General features: G+C 36.4%; 1 protein-coding gene and 1 long non-coding RNA gene across 8 annotated transcripts in view; one reads left to right on the top strand and one right to left on the bottom strand.

Moving 5' to 3' along the window:
* The window catches only part of LOC144246699 (uncharacterized), an 88,205-nt gene extending 84,917 nt beyond the window's left edge, over window positions 1-3,288 (bottom strand). The window contains exon 1 of the long non-coding RNA XR_013340369.1: window positions 3,221-3,288. This is a non-coding gene — a long non-coding RNA (uncharacterized LOC144246699). The remainder of the gene's footprint in view (window positions 1-3,220) is intronic.
* LOC110469652 (sodium channel protein type 1 subunit alpha) overlaps window positions 3,253-16,974 on the top strand; it is an 88,887-nt gene continuing 75,165 nt past the window's right edge. For 5 of the 7 annotated variants that reach the window (XM_077785025.1, XM_077785022.1, XM_077785024.1 and 2 more), the window contains exon 1: window positions 3,321-3,734. The gene's annotated coding sequence lies outside the window, so the exon portion shown is untranslated. Of the gene's footprint in view, window positions 3,735-16,974 lie in introns of all 7 variants that reach the window. The other 2 variants (XM_077785019.1, XM_077785020.1) reach the window with 2 other exon arrangements.

Raw genomic sequence — 16,974 nt, 5'->3', positions numbered from 1 at the left:
ATAATATTTGAAGAAAGAAATCAAGAGGTTTTGCTAGCTCTTTCAAAAAGGAGGTCTGTGTTATAGTTTTTGCTTACAGAATTAGCACATACAGAGAAATGGCCAAAGTCTTCAGAGAGGCTTGGGTAAAGGACACCTGTAAGGAATTCCCCTCCTCCTCCATTTATAGGTGTATGTGAAATTGAGTCTAAAGGCAGGAGTCTATTTTTTGACATCTTTGAGCCATTGTTTACACATTTCAGCATGACTCATTTGTGCAGGTTGTTCAGGAACACAAGTGATAAATTATTTTGAGAAAAGAAAGAAAGGTCACCTAGGAGGATGGAAAAAACACCAAAAACCTGCACCACAAGATATTGTAGTTGTCTCTCCAGTCACTGATAGCAGAGCATTTTAATGTTTCAGCAGATCCCAAATGGAATCTATATTAGTATGAGCAAACCTCAAGCAATGATTTATTTATGTGCAAGGCATCTTAAGAGCAAGGTGTCTAAAAAAAATTGTCCTGTTTACTCAAGGTTGTTGGCAGGAGTAAGGTCTATGAGATACTGCTTCCTTCATTTCAGCATGGAATAGAAAGGACCTTATGGAAATAAATTCAGCAAGTAAGGGCAATTTACTGACAAGCACTGCAAACCTCTATTGCCGTATTGTCCAATTCCAGGATTTGTCTCATAGGTTTACAGTCTTCTGTAATGATGACTAGCATTATCTTTGTAACGTGTGTAGCAAGAGTTTAGATTGTTCCTCGCACTAAGCCCCCAAACATTCATATTTTCAGCTCCATCCTCATGAGGAGTTGTCTAGTCCATTCTTCCTTTCCAATTAGCAGACTTTTCTGGAATAATTTTCAAAAGACTGCAGTTTTAAAAAGGATTTTTTCAAACTGCATTTACTTTATTTACTTTGACCATCTATCTGCTGAGACATCAGAATAATTAATTTGCTAGTTGACTATTATATAAACTTGACTTATTTCTTACCATTGTGAAGTATAAGACATTAATACTCACATTACCTATGCAGCTGGCTCTGAAAGAGTATTTTGCTGGAAACCTATGTGTCAGCAATTTCTGTATCAATTTCTGTTTAGTCTTGACTTGCCAGCAGATTAGACCCAAGGAAAAATGCTTGTAGGAGTTACTGTAAACTGAAAAGTACTGTGGCTCAATGGAAGAGCAATTTGGCTACTGCCTGAGAGAAGTAAACAGTATTTATACTCCAGACAAAAGCTATGGCTCTCAGGTGTATGTTGAATGACAAATCTTAATGTTTGCAAACTATTGCACTGGATTTACTTATCCTCATGAGAACAGACTGTAATGAGGTTGTTCTCTGGTTGGATGCACAATTAAAGGAAATATCATATGAAATAAGACTGGAAAACTTTGAAGGAATATCTGATTCATTGTTTAGCCCAAAGATGGATCAGCTTTACCAAACTTAGACAAGTTTGCCTGAACTGCAACATCAAGCAAACTGTATATTGCCTTTGCAATGCTGCCAGCCAAATTTGCATTCTGTTCATTTAGGTAGCCTTTTCTACTCAATTTCTGTGGATTGGGTTGGGTAACTTGCAGTTACTGATGAAATTTCTTTATTTTTCTGCCCAGTGCAGTCAACATTTGGTTATCTCTAGTTGGACTGTCCTGTCCAGTGCCATGGCTGTGGAGGCACCTGAGCTTGCTTTAGGTGAGTACTTTGTCTGCTTTGCTGTTTGGAGTGGCGTGACCAACTGAATTGCTGGTTTTGCATCTTAATTAAACTGCCCTTGTATGTTTCCAAAGCCTAACACAGGTCATGATGTTGTCAGCTCTTGATTAACCCAAGCCAAATATGCAAACAGATTTTTTCTAAAGCAAGCACTCTTATTTAGCACTTGAAGCACACCAAAAGTAGAGGTTGGTACATACAAATTATGTAAAGTTTTAATAGGTACTCCTCATTAACATTCTAAACCAATATGTGAAAAGATAAATACACCAAGGTATTTTTAATGTTATTTTCTGAAGATTGGAAAAATAGTTACTGATTTCAAATACAAAAGCAATTGTTTTTTAAAAATCATTCTCAAATTATATTTTTCTTGCTTTTTTTTTAGTTTTTTACATTCTACTTAACTCAGGGTATGCTAGCTATAGGTCTTATTACTGATCTGCCTCTTATATCAAATGCTTCTGATTTTTTTTCTCTTTTTCCTTTTTTTTTTAATTCTCAAGAAAGGAAAAAAGAAAGCATTCAGCAAGAGACAGTGAAAATATAACCAAAATATAACTTCAAAACCAGTGAAAACCAAACATTTTTTTTACTTGATCAAATTTGATTGAAAAATCATTGTAAGTTTATCTTGAAAGGAGAAATATAAATTAAATAGATTTGGAAGACAAAAATTTGTATTGTTTTTATCTCTTTCACCTTGATTTTCCTTTTGAGACCAGAGCTCAAGTCATGTTTAGTTTGGTAAGGAAATAACTAATAATAATAGAGTCTGCACCTAGCCTGACTTCTGTAAACCCCAGTCAATGTTCCACATTGAGACTTAAAACTTTTCTTCCTGACCTGTCTTTAAATGTTGCCAAATGTGTACAGTTGCATTTATTCTTGATTATGTCTAATCAAGCAGTCTCAAATATAAACCACAAAACATCTTGGTGAAACCTTTGCCTTAATTTTTAAAGAGAAACTTTATCAATCAAAATATTAATTCAATAATAATTTATATATTCATTATATGTATTTAATGGTCTTTAGTTACTATTGAAGTATTAAAAATTAAATAAATTATGGAATACAAGTTATATGTAGTAGTTTTAATTTATATAAAGCGATTTTTGTAAACAAGGTTGTGTACGTTGTAATGGCTGGCTAAGCCTGAGTACTTTTCTCCTGTTGTGCCCTGCACAGAATTGTTGATATGACCCAAATAATAATAAACTACGAAATATACCAAGACTTCTCTCAAGAAAAAAGAAAAAACAAAAGCAAAGAAACACCATAAATGATGGTAAATATCTTCACAACAGATAATATATCTCTGTTATATAGAGGTTTGATAAAAAAATCAAACCTCTGTAATAGAAGCAATTTAACCCCTGCAACACCACGTACAACAGGTAAAAAATGGTTAGTTTCCAGAAACTAACCTGCATGCAGTAAGACTTATTGGAGGGAATAGCAATTCCCTTTGGAAATTAATCCCAGACTTTCTCCTTCTACTCACCCCAGTGAGGCACGGCCAGGCAGAGGTGTGCAGCAGCAGTGTGTCTCTCGGCGCCGCGCTGTTGCTCTGCTGCAGCTGCAGCTGAGCAGCCCTGCAGACACCGTGTGACAGGAGCTCTGCTGCCTTGGAGCAGGTACAGCTGCAGCTCCGGTGCTTGCTGCTGTCTGCCTCACATTTGGAACACCCTCGCTCCTTCCGGTCATTCCTTCCAGGGGAGCAATGACAGCAGCATTGCTGAGCTCTTCTTGTCTTTTCTCCCAGAGCAGGCAGGGAAAGCAGACTTCGTGATCTCCATGCTAACTACCAGCCTGCCTGCTGCCAGTTCTCCCGACTTCTGCCAGTGATGACATTCAGCTTGCTCCTCCACACAGGATACAGCACTGATTCCTCATTATGTAAGGCAGTCTAGGTCAAGTGTAGGAGAGGCACTGCCGGCCTGAGCAGGCTGCTGGATTGCTCCCTCAGCTTCATGGGGTCTGGAAGCTGGATCCTCATCTTTGCTACATCTTCTTGGGTGAGTGTTTTTTGCATGATTTGAATGGTTACTGTGCTGCTTTTCTATGCAGATAGCTGTCAGCCATGCTGTGAATTGCAGAGAAAATTTCTTAGGTGAAACCAGCTCTGTCAGCATGATTGAATTAACACAGTAGTTCTTCTAGGTATCTCGGCTTTAAGACACTTTGCAAATAAATAAACCATAAATTGGGTTTGTTTAGAAGTATCCTTTCTAACCATACGGGGATTAGTGTTAATTTGACTGATTAAGCAGTGAATTAAATCCATTTGCTTGAAGATAGTGTGGGAAAGCATTATTGCACATTGCTATTAGCTCTGAGAGGTTTACTGCAGTTCTTGGCTGTTACATTTGTTTTTAACCTTGCAAATTACAAATACGCTTCTCCTATTAAACATAACAAAGGAAACAAAAATTGTATTTAATTTTCTTATACTCTATGATTATTTTTTGAAGCAGCAATTAAACCCTGGATGCTATTTGCTATGTACTGCATGCATGTGTGAACCTTTATGCTTCTGGGATATGTAAGGTGAATACTGCAGATAAAATTATGTTTAGCGATTGCTCTGCAGAATGCCAGAACAGTACATGGGAGCTAGATTTATATTAGAGGGTAGCTTTTATTCCTGCACAATGTAGAATTCAAAGCCTTTTTCTTGTATTTCAACCCTGCTGAAAATCAGTCTGTAACAAAGACTAGAACAGGTTTGTCCTTAATTATACATACTGGGTATTGTCAGGTGCTGGAATGTCTGATCATACTGGAATGCAGTAGAAGAGGCCCTGGAAAGTAACAGCATAACACTGATACTGCAGTATCAAATATGGAATTTCAGCAAGGCTGGCTTGCTTGCTACAGACAGCTAATAAATCTGAAAACATTTTAAACACATTTGGCAGATTAATTGGAACACTGTCTTTGTGCAGTACCTTGGACAGCAACTTTTTTGTTCTGTGATACAGTGAGTCTCCTTCATGGGACCCAGAAATTTGTGAAAATTAATACAAAATTAAGATACATTAATGAATTGAAAAATCCTAGGAATATATAGTAAAAAAAAAAAAAAAAACCAAACAAAAAAACAAAACCAAGAGGAACTTTGGTCAGCATTTTTATCAATGCACTGCATTTAACACCTTACTGCCAAGATTTCTTTTAATACAAAATTTTAAATAGTGGTGTTTTTATTATGGTAATGAGTGTCAAAATAGTAAATTATGAATGCAAAATTGTTGACAATTTACAATATGGCATTGAAAAAATTTTCATGTCTAATGGGTAACTGCTCACTTTAAGTGTAAATGCCAAGGTCCCTTAAAACAAAATAAGGTTGGATATTTACATAAGTTTATGTATTAATATCACATTAAAACTAATGTTGATGGGAAGAATGGAAGTTGGAAGCCTTTTAAATGTGTTTTTCCCTCCTCATAAAAAACTAGTTGTTCTTCACATTGTTCTAGAAATAACTAATAGACTTTAATTTCAACACTTGCTCTGAAGTGGGGTGGATTGTTTTATCATATTCTTATTGTCTTTGAAAGCTCTCTTTCTCTGGAAAAGAGCTGCCAAGCAGTCAGTTGTATTTTCATCATGGTCTTACCTTACCAGTTACTTTTTTTTTTGTAATGACAGTCATATAGACCTATGCTGTGATTTATTAGATATACCAGTCTGCTGCCTTCATTAATTACATTGTGAAAGTTAGGTTAAGAAAGTGTAGCTCATTTTTGGTATCTTGATAATACCTCTGTTGCAATGCAGTACATTACATTGTATAATATTTTATAGATACCACTTCAGACTTCAAAGTACAGAAGTATGTCTTTCAAACAAACTTAAAATAATAGCATAGTATAGGAACTTAGAACAAAACTGCTGGGTACCATGAATTTTTCTAATGATGTACTTCACATTCTTTGTCTCTTGCTGCATGAAGTGTTCTAAAATAGTTACGCTATTATATATGAGTACACTGTGTTCCATCCCATTTCAAGTGTGGGTGCTTGAGGTATTTTCTTACTGGCTCAAGGAGTATTAATAACATATCTATTCAATTAGAAGAAGAAAAAACGGCTTTATTGTCTTTAAATGTATAGTGGGCTTCTTATTTTTTGCATCATGGTCCATAGCAGGGCACAAAGTACTTCTCAGAATAGCAAGCTTCAGACACTACAGCAGGACACAAAGTGTTTCCCATGTGTATGCATATATCTCATATTCTGGCATGTCACTTTGGGTCTGAGAACTTGAATCTGAGCTGTTAAATATGTTTTGAACCCACTACAATGCAGGATATTGGTTGTTAGTGGTCAGTACCTCCTCCTGGTATTTTTCTGTGGTTTACTGGAATTGTCCAATTCATGGCTACATCAGTAGCTTGCTTTCAATATTCTTTATATTTCCCCAAATCACAGTATGCAGCTGGATTTTCTGGCAATTTTTTCTCTTCTCCTTTTTTCTGAGCACTAGAAATTTCTGTACTGCAAAGGAGTTTCTTTGCTCTCTTTGTAGTTATGGAAATTACACTGACAAGCATGGAAACAATGCCAAAGTGTGTCAAATAAGTTATTCAGATCTCAGACTTTATCTGTCCATTTTTAGTTGAGTAGTTGAAATGCATATTGTGATGACACACAATTGCTGAATTAGTGCTAACTTGAAAAGGAAAGACTAAAAATACTAGTGTTTTAGTTTATATCATGTAACAACTATATATGACTGTAGTAGTATAGTTGACAAGCTTTCCATTTAATTTGGGCTCACATATGCAGATCTTTCACTGTCTAGAACTGACAATTTTTATTTGCATCTAGTACACAAAAATATTCCTAATGTGACAAAATCTATTGTAGAAATGTGCTCTACCTATTCTGAAAATAGCTGGAAGCTGGCAGATGTGCTTTGTTCAAAAAGTTACTTTGCTTTTTATTCAGAGGTTTTCCTTGCTCTTCCTTGAAACTGGTTGGATGCAGTCTTCTGTGTTGCTACAGTTTGTCTCATTTTTCAGGTCCTGGGTCTCCATTATGATGTTTTCCCATCCTAAACTCCTTGGATAGCACTTCTGTGACTGCAGTCCAATTGGTTCACAAGTTTAGAAAATGTCCCTTGGATCATGATATTCACCAGCGTGTCCACACAAGATCTTGGTCGGCTAATCCCTTATCTATTAGATGAATTACTCAATTAGCTGTTTTCCACACCCCCTGTAATTCACAGAATTCATTACTAGAACACTAGAAAGAGATACTATAAAGAATCAAGGGATATTTGTTTTAAATATTTTGGTAAATAAAAGGTACCTGACAAACTTTCATTAAAAAGACACATATATTTATATATTACTCTTAACACTTTATTAATTGAACATACCATTCTGCATTGTTGCTCTTGTGGTTTACTTGCCATGGCTGAACATCTGAACTTATCAGGTTAATTTTGAAGGTTTCTCTACATTGTACACAACTATGTTTGCAGCAAAAAAATGCTGAAACATAGTTGTTGGTTGCAGCAAAAATGCTGAAGGATAGAGACAAATAAACCTACATTCTCTTTTTAATTAATTTACAGTTCACTATAAGGTCTTTTCAGAAAGAGAACTGTGCTGCAGGGGGGCACTAGAGAAGGACTTCCAGATGAATCTTTTCATGTGCTGAAGAATAACAGACTCTTCTAATGCCTGGTGATCACTAAGGCTCTTGAGCCAAAATCTTACTGCGCTGCTCTTCACCAGGGCTCTTAAATATTACACAGTGTTCCTGAGGTAGGACTGGTCAAAATGTATATGAGGACCCGTGAACCACAGATGCCCATTAGTGCAAAGTGGGCAGGTCTGCAGAATCTGCGATCCGCAGGACTGCAGGCTCGCGGCTGCTCTGGAGCTGTGCCTGGCAGCTGTGCCCCTGCTCTGCTGGCACGAGGGGCTCTCGCTGCCGGCTGCGCCAGCCCGTGCCCATCCTCGGGCACTAGGGAGGGACTGGTCACCACACCTGCACAAAGAACTGCTCAAAGGCTTCAAAAGAGAATGCAATGAGTGTCCTGGACTCGCTTGCTTTCAGAAATGATTTGACTGGCTGTTAGCAGTTTACTGTTTGTTTATAGATGGTAAAAAAGGTAAATATTAGATTTTGGGGAGGAGAAGAAAGGGAAACAATGTTTTGTTTACTAACTTTCCATCTATCTTAGTATTGGAGCAGCTCTGGCTGAGAAATCTATAGCTTTTTCATTTTCTTTAGATGTGGTGCAATATATAAAAGAATTAATGGGATATAGCTCTTTAGCAGTTGGAAAGAAGTTGCTGTTGTGTTGATCAAATCTCTCTCAAACCCCATAACAGATGACAGTCTGGTTCAGGAAACCACCAAAGAAGTTTGTTAAGATAATTAGAAACCCTATCAATTTTCCTGATAACGTGAGCTGCTGGAGCTGAATTTGAGCACCTAGTTATACTGTGAGCAGTGAAATTGTAGCCATGAGAAATCTGCTTGGAAAAAGCAGCTTTCAGCATTCTATTTATGATACTTGGAGATTTCTCAAAGTCAGTGGTCATATTAATCATCCAATGCTTAAAGAATGGTGTCTTAGTTCATTTGTTCCTAGTTCAGTGTTTAATTTTGTCATGTTTATTTCATTTCAAAGTGCAATATTTGAAAGGAACTATGCCTGTAACATGTCATATGTGTGTCTGATGACACACAAATGCAAATATGTTACCTTTTATCCTTGTGATGAATCTATGTTTATAAACACCTGACAATTTATCATTTCCAGAAACATCTTTCATGAACAGAAAGATTTCTGGGAATGATCAGTTGGTACCAGCAATTGTATCTGAACATCTGATTTCTATTTAAAATTTTTAGGCTTCTGAGTCAGGTGTGTTACTTGTGCTACGAAGTCATTTGTCACCTGCAAACGCTCTGCATGGTCCCAGAGAGCTTTGCAAATATATGAAAAACACATGAATCTGCCTTTAGAATTGTACCCAAGAAAGGACCAAACAATTGAACTACCAACTGCTAATATTAAGAAAATTATATAAAGTTCTTTCTACCTGAAGATCATAGACTCAACCTGCTTGTGGGTAAAGAGGATCTGCCTGAGTCACTTAGCAACCTACCAGTAGTGCTAGTAGAAAAGTTATATTAGAAACTGGTGGTCATGACAGCTGTGAAAGATGAAAGCATGTGAGGTCTTTGTAAATCAGAGCTCAGATGTATTCAAAGGAGACAAGTTGAATGGTTGTGTCCATTTGGTCTTACCATTTCTATGTCACATTTTAGTATTTGTATTTGAATCTATTATGGCGTATTTTAACTAAATATTTAGCGTCATATACTTGCTTGTGGTGTCCTTTTAATCACTGCAATATTTGAAGACAACATATTTTAAAATTGTGTGATTAGATTTCATTATTAGAACAATTGTTCATAACATTCTGTGCTGATAAATGCTTGAAAATTAGGTGTCATACTGAGAGAATTCCAAGTGCTTCTTGTGAAGGCACAAGAACCTCAGGTCACCACTGGGAGGTGGAAAAATTCTGATTCACATAGCTTGGATTCAAGCAAACTTTAAGCAATCAAAACATCATGATGTAAAAATACTAGAAAAAAACCCATATCAGAATATTGGAATTGACTCTAAGGCACAAAATTAATTAAAGCTGCTTGAGGTCACTGAATCAGAGGTTAACATTAAGTGTCTGTTATAGATATGCCTCATTGCCCACAGGTATTAATTAGATACATATTCTTCCATCTTCAGATGCAGAAATGGTATTGAGCAGTGAAAGAAATGCAATGTTATTTTTAGCTTCCCTTCCACACACCTCTCACCTTGGCAGTCACTGCCTTCTCCTTTCCTTTCCTCCCAGTCTGTGCCCACCCCTGCCCAGCGTGGCAGGCACTGGGGCTTGCACAAGTGGTCATTCGTGGCCATCCCCACTTTTATTTCATCGGTCACTACAGCAAAATAGGAAATACAGAACGCTGATTTAGCTCCAGCTGAGGCTGATCCAATGCAGATGGGGTTCATTGTGTTAGCAGTTACTGTTACTTAGGAGCCTGAATATTAAAAAGGAGCCTTTTTTTGTCTAGGTTCCAGATTTGGCTGCGCAGCTGCCATCTGCATCCAGGGGGATGCATAGAGCTGACGTGGCAGTCGCACCAGCGGCGTGATTAGCAGTGCAGGCTGGAATGGATGGACCCGTCACGGGACTCAGGCTAAAATCCCTTTTTTTTTTGGTAACTGAAGGCATGACTGATGAGGTCGAATCTCCCACCAGTCCTCAGTGGGCAGGTGTAAGATGAGACAGAGGACAGGTAGCATTTATCTGCGACATGTCAGAGGCTGACCTGGAAAGGTTTCTGGTGCTTTCGTAAGGGGCTGAGACTAACGCAAACTATTTTCTTCAGACGCTTCAGAGACAAGTAATTAACTGAAAAGAAATTTAAATTACTGAAAACCTTAGCTCATTTAACACTGGATAAAGAAATCTACTTCTCAGCGCTATCCCTGCCCTTTGTCCCTCCCTGAAGGATAATGGAGTTGCAGATTTTCAGTCTCGTTTAGGTCAGGAAATCTCTATAAAAGCAGTCTTTTACAGCGGTTCTTTGCTTTTACCGATAGATGGGGCTGTCCTTTAAGGTGATGGCTTAGTATCTTTTTTTTTTTCCTTTTCTTTCTATCTCTACCCTCCTTTCTGTCTCTCTTTACCCTCCTCCCTTCCCCCTCTATTTTCTTTCCCTTGCTATTTGCTGATTTGTATTAGGTACTATAGAGTGAGCCTCAGAACAGGATGCTGAGAACAAAGCAGAGAAGGTACTGCAGAGGTCTTTTTATTTTTCCTTTCTCAATGAGAATGCAGCAATTTATAACACTTTTAAATCTTTTGAAACTGAGAATCTGAATACCTTTATTAGCATTTCAAGCATTTCATCATCACTATCTCCTAGTTTTTTTTTTTTTTACTTTTTTTATCATAATGCTTTTGAAATTCCAGTTTTATCAGGTAAGCCAGGAGGATGGTAAATCCTAGACTTTAGTGCATTTATGTGAGCAATCAGCATGGATTCCCCACCCCAACCTCCCTTCCCTTTCTTTTTTTTTTTTTTTTAATGCTTGCTTTATAGTTACTTTTAAGGAGAAATTTAAGGAGAAATTTGGGGTATTTTGCTTCAAAAATGTTTTTCAAGCTGCAGTCAGTTCTTTTTGGCATCTCAGCATTTTGTTACAAGATGTGTTTCAGCGGCCTTATAGTTTTGGGTGTTTGCCTTTTTGCTGGAGGGTGATTTTGTTTATATTATTACATATTTTCCCCTGAACTTTTTGGAAGATAAGAGAGGTTGTATTCTTCCTTCTCATGGAAGACATATTAAAGCCTAAGGCAAGCACTGCAGGAATGTACAGTTTTTATTCCCATGGGGAAGCACTGCTTAAAGGCTAAATGCTTCACACAAATGTTTTGCCAGAGGAAGAAGGGCAGCCCTCTCTTGTGTCCCTCCCTCCCTCTGCCCTCAGTCTTTCTGACCAGGTGCACTGTTGGCAGTGCTTACCTTGCCTTGCACACTGACCAGGGCTGCCTCTAAGGCTGTAGCTATGGCTGGTTCATTGGCTGAGCCATCTTGCTTTTTCAAACAGCACAAGAAATTTGCCAGGTGGGCTTCAAGCTCTGTCTTTTCTCAACTGGATTTCTTCTCTGCTGCTTGTCTGAGGTATGTGTTTCAAAGGATCCCACTGTGCTAATTACCTGGGACTGGGCTGTTTGCTCAGCCCCGCTTTGAGAGAGTTGTTGTTACTGACTCAGCACTATTTCAAAATGGGTTGGTGTTTTCTGTCCCTACTGAGGACCTCTTCAACTCTATTTTTTACAGAAATGTTTATTTTGTGGTTATGGTGTCAGACTCCTGAGCTATACTGGCTGATGTTAGTGTTGCATTTTTGAACTGCACCTACCTTGTTTATTGTGTTTTTCATGCCTGACCAATGTGTTGATGTCAAGTACAAAAGAAAAAAGGCTGTGCTAAAAATTATTCTGAAATCTAATGCAAAACAATAACAGGATTGCTGTCAAGACTGACACCCTGATACTTTATTCTGCTGAGCCTAGTTTGTGTGATCTTGAATTTTTGCTGAAGTATTTAGACACTGGGAAGCAAGTTAGAGACAAGCAGCTTTAAACTGGCTGTCTTCAGTTTGTCAGAAAGTTTTCATTATTTTAAAGGAGGTATCAAGGGGAGTGGGACAGGGAATTAGGGGAATTAAGAGCTTGCATAAGGCATAGTCTAATCAGAATAATTCTAGTGAAATTCTAGGAAAACAACCACAATTTGCAAACAATATGGTACCAAAAATAAAAAAAATCTAAAAGTCTATGATGACTTATAGAATAATGATATGGATAAATGTATATCAAGAAAATATATATCCTATCAGCTGTTTGAAACAGTACTTTATATAGGGACAAGGGTAGTTATTATTGATCACTGAAACTTTTGTTGAAATTATCATATAAAAACCTAAACTTGCTTTGAAGTTTCAGAAGTTGTAATCATCAACAGCTGAGAAGCTAAAATTAATTACAGATTCTTTTATTCTGAAAATGAAGAAGGCCATGACCTAGAAAACCTTCACAATATTTATGAATATGCACTCAATGCACTACCCAATGCCAGGACAACTGGCTGTTGTTGCTTTTAAGGATGACAGTGCTGCTGCTATCCACATTCACTGCATCCTTCCAGCATGTAAATCCTAATTCCAGAGTTTTGGACATTCATGACAGAACACACCATATTTAATGGGCAAACCCACATAGCTTTGCACTGAATTTTGTGCTTTAAATGATATTTTACAAATCCTTCTCTATCATTTTTGGCTGCCCAAAATTGGAGTAATGAGCTTAACTATGTGTGAGTGTTCTTCTCCTTAAATTATGAGAAATAGTCTGTTAATAATGAAGTGGTTACTTTGCAAATTCTTTTGAGAAGAGGCAGAAAACTTGATCTTAGTTTTCTGTGTGCATTTAAAACTGTAACACTCTTATGGATTAATTTCTTTTCCTTCATTTTATTCATTTTATAAACTCCAGTCCCAGCTCATCTGTGAGAAAACATTTTTTGTCTTTTGGACTAAATATAGTGAAGAGAATTATGGATTGTTTTCCAGTAACAGAAACATATTCTGCCTTATTTTTCTTCATTGATAACAGCTTATCAGGTGGGAGGCAGTGGGATTCCTCAAGAGTCCTGTATTTGACCTGTAGACTTTCTGTTGGTGCCAAAATGACTACAGCAGAAGAAAAAATGAATTAAAAATTCAGCAGTATTTATTCACACTTCTAAACTAAGACAACCACTGTTATGGAGACAGTATGACATAGTAGAGAAGGAATACCATTAGGCTTTTTTTAGCATAATACTTTAGAGCACTTAAGAGATCACATTGCTACAAGAGAAAAAAATCCTAAATTTGAACTATTCTAAGATGTGTGGAAAAAAGTAAATTTGAACCATTAAAATCTACACTGTTTATTCTGACTGAACATAATATTGTAGGGAGATAATGGGCTATATAATTCAAATTCTCTAGATTTTTTTCCCAAAGCTCAATAATTCTGGTATAATACTTCCATTTTTTTTAGTTGTAGGCTTATTCTTTGTAGATTATATCCATAAAAACACATAGAAGTTGGATGGAAACAACTAAAAATTTCGTATGAGCGAAGAAATAAATTAAATAGCAAATGTGGACATAGAAATCATCATTCTTTTCATATTGGGGTTGCTCAAATTTCTGTAAAATATACTGATCTCTTTTTATTCAATATGAGTTATATTTTTTGAAAAAATCACTATGCTATTTTACTAAATACATGGGTGTTCAGTGTTTTTAGGATTGCTGTCTTGTACTGATTATTGAGTCATTATTTCTGTCTCTTCCAGCTTCACCAGTGTGTGGTGATTTCAGGTCCCCTTTTGTGCTCTTCTGAAATTCTGTTTAGCTCTGAAAAAAAAAAATCGATTTTATTTTGCACTTATTAAGAAAATCTGGGTAGAAAGCTTGCCTGCCATATTAAATATCATTTGAAAATCCACAATTCTGATTAATCCACCCTGCTATTTATTGTTGTAATTTATCAGACCCAGAAGTTTTCTCTCTCCTTCCTCTTCCTGCTATGAAATTCTCATTATGTTGCATTTTCAGGACCCAAGTTTCCATTGCTTTCTGTCTCAGCAATATCTAGTGGATCTCTAATCAACCTTCCAGTGGTCTATTTTAAAGTGTTTCCATTCCTTTTAAAATTGATTTCCTCTTTTTTTTCCACAAGCCTCTGAGAAAAGGACAAAACCCTTATATTTTTAGTCTCAGAAACACCCAGTTCAGTTTGATCTTCCAAGCTCTATCTCTTCTGATTCCCTCTCTTTGTAATTTATATCAGTACCTTGTAAACATGCAGACTGATCTGCATCTTTCTCTTACTCCTTCAAGAGACTGTCTTAATTTGCTTCTAGAATTTGCTCTTTAAAAATTACTTTGTAACACAAATCAAACAAACTGATGATCATTCTCCTGGTAAAACAAAGCAAAACAAACCAAATCTCAAATCCTGTCAAGGTCAGAAATAAAAATTTAGGAGTAAATGCAGAGGCTTGTGTGACTCAGTTATTTAATAGCTATATTTAATAATGGCATTGGTGAAAGAAGACAAATCAAAGTAGCAACTACAGTACTGTTACCAAATGTTGTTCCCTTCAGAGTGAGAGCATTCATTTTTTTTTATTTGAAGCATTTAAATTCTTTGTTTAAAATTATTGTGGAATTTGTCTGTTAAGAGGAAATTGTGCTGGAGGTATTTCCGAATGCAGATGGTAGGTGCTCCTCTTAGGAATGTCTCAGCAGGGCTCTGTAAGCAGCTTTGCAGGAAGTGAAGTGGCTGGTGGATCACTAGAAGCTGAATGCTGGAGGTGATTTGTGCTCTCTATGGCCAGAGTGGGTGGGACTGGAGAGAAGATTGAAGAAATGGGCTTATCCAATGAGATATGAGAACAAACATTTTACTAAAGCAGATAGTGGAGGGCTGTAATAGAATGTCAGGAGAATCTGTGAAATTTGTCCTGAAGGTCTGTAGGAAGAGGTTAGATGAAACATCTGTTGGAAAACAGGTATAGCAGTCTTGCCTTGGGCAGCAAGATGAGCTAGGTGGCCTCTGATCTCTTTTTTCCAACCCAATTTTTCTGTGAGTCTACAAAAAGAAGTAGATATCTGAAATAGAACAGGCAGTGTACAATAAATTATACAGGGTCCAAAACAGACCCACTAAAAGTTGTCTTTACTAGGATTGCATGAAAGCATACAAACATCCCCTGAAAATATTTATCCTATGGTATAAGCACTCTGCAATGCTTCAAATGTATCAAGAAAAAGTAGAAAATATGTCCTTAACAGTTACTTAATTTCTTAGTGTTCTCTTAGATTACATATCTTTACTAGTGAACATAGCAAGTGTGTAACAAGGGGCAGAAAAAGGATATTTGCAAATCTGATCAAATTTCCATACTGTCTGGAGAATAGTACACATTTAATTAAAAAGATTTTTAAATGTATAGTTTTTCTTTATAGAAAGAACTAGGGCACTTCTGAATCTGATTAAAGTCAGTGTACCAGAGCCATTTCAAAGTTCTGTATTTAATGTTCATATTCAGTATTTTTCACAGCTGAGAAACCCAGTCTGATACATTTATTTTCTAAAATGAAACATAAATAATGCCACACACACATATATATATATATAAAACTTAAAATGTGCAGTGATGGATAGAGCAGAGAGCTGTTCATGACTTCATACTGGATACACTGACAATGCTTAATTGAAAAAGAAGTTATACAACAAATTCATATTTTTTCTTAAACAGGAACTGTGTGATCCAAGTGTAATCTAGAAACCTTTCATCTGAATATTTTTGCTTTCAGTTCAAGTCATTTTCTCTTTACACACACTGGGGGATAAACCAGAAAGGATGACCCTTTATTATGTTTTCACAACTTCATATTGCCTCAGAACAAAATATTACAAAACCAACTACTCTGAATTAATGAAGCATCTTATCTGAAAGAAAAATTTTACTCGAAGAAAAGTTATCTATGTGTTACAATGTATTTTTTTCACTCATACTGGTTCAGTTAAGACCAGGACGAGCTGGCACTGTGCTGGCCTGTGCCTGCAGGGGTCTGATGTTCACCACTCCAGTGGCTGTTGTCAGCAGGGCACTGCTGGGGGACCTGACTCTTGAGGAGTGTTCCCAGACTCCTTGGGAAACTGCTAGGAAGGAAACTACTGACCAAAATGAGTGAGAATTGCATCAGGATCAGCTCTTTATAGCAAGGCAGGGAATTTTGTCCCCAGATCCAGGAGTATTTCTTACTACTGATTAATTGGCTTCTCAGCTATGGAGCAAACAAAATAAATATTGTCTATATATATATATATATAATGAAAAATATATATGGCTACCTAGGAAGAGATAATTAAATTTTCATGAGCAGATTTTTTTTAGATTATGGTTTTAGAATAAGCTAACTAATCCACAAATTAGTACAACATGTTAATTGAATAGATACAAAATGTTGCAACTTCTGAATTAGCAATTGCAAAGGAAGCAGTGCAATACTGTCTTGAGTGTCCTTTAGAAACAGTTAATAGTTAGAAAAAAAAGAAATCTGAAATGTATATCTTCTTTTTCTTCCATTAAACTCAATGTTATGGAAGGACACATCTTCAGAGAGATTCTTTATTGTAGTGTGGAAGATGCTGATAAATACAAGAAATGCAAAACCCATTTAGAAAGCATGTTGTGAAATGAGACGCCAAACTGGACTTGAATGAGACAAAATTATTTTTTTTTAATAATTCTGAATATTTACATGGAAACTAATTTACATGAATCATTAAAAATGCATTACTATTTAAAGGTAGACTAAAGTGGTTTTGTTTAATGAATGAGTATAATATATATAGGGTCAGAGAAAAGAAACACGTATGGAATATACTTAAAATGTGCTGAAAAATAGTATACTCTATAGAACTGTTTTTGGAAGTATGGTGTTATGTAAATTCTGTTTTCTAGGCACACCCAGATTAAGAAAGCTTGCCAGATATTATTTCAGGTTATTGCTGTCTGCTTTTGATATCGAGTATAAAATTGCCTGCAACATTTTATAGAAGCATAATTTCCA

This window comes from Lonchura striata, chromosome 8 (genome assembly GCF_046129695.1).
Source record: "Lonchura striata isolate bLonStr1 chromosome 8, bLonStr1.mat, whole genome shotgun sequence".
Lineage (NCBI taxonomy): Eukaryota > Metazoa > Chordata > Aves > Passeriformes > Estrildidae > Lonchura > Lonchura striata.
The sequence above is the reverse complement of the archived record's forward strand: the minus strand, read 5'-3'. Positions and strand labels throughout refer to the sequence as shown.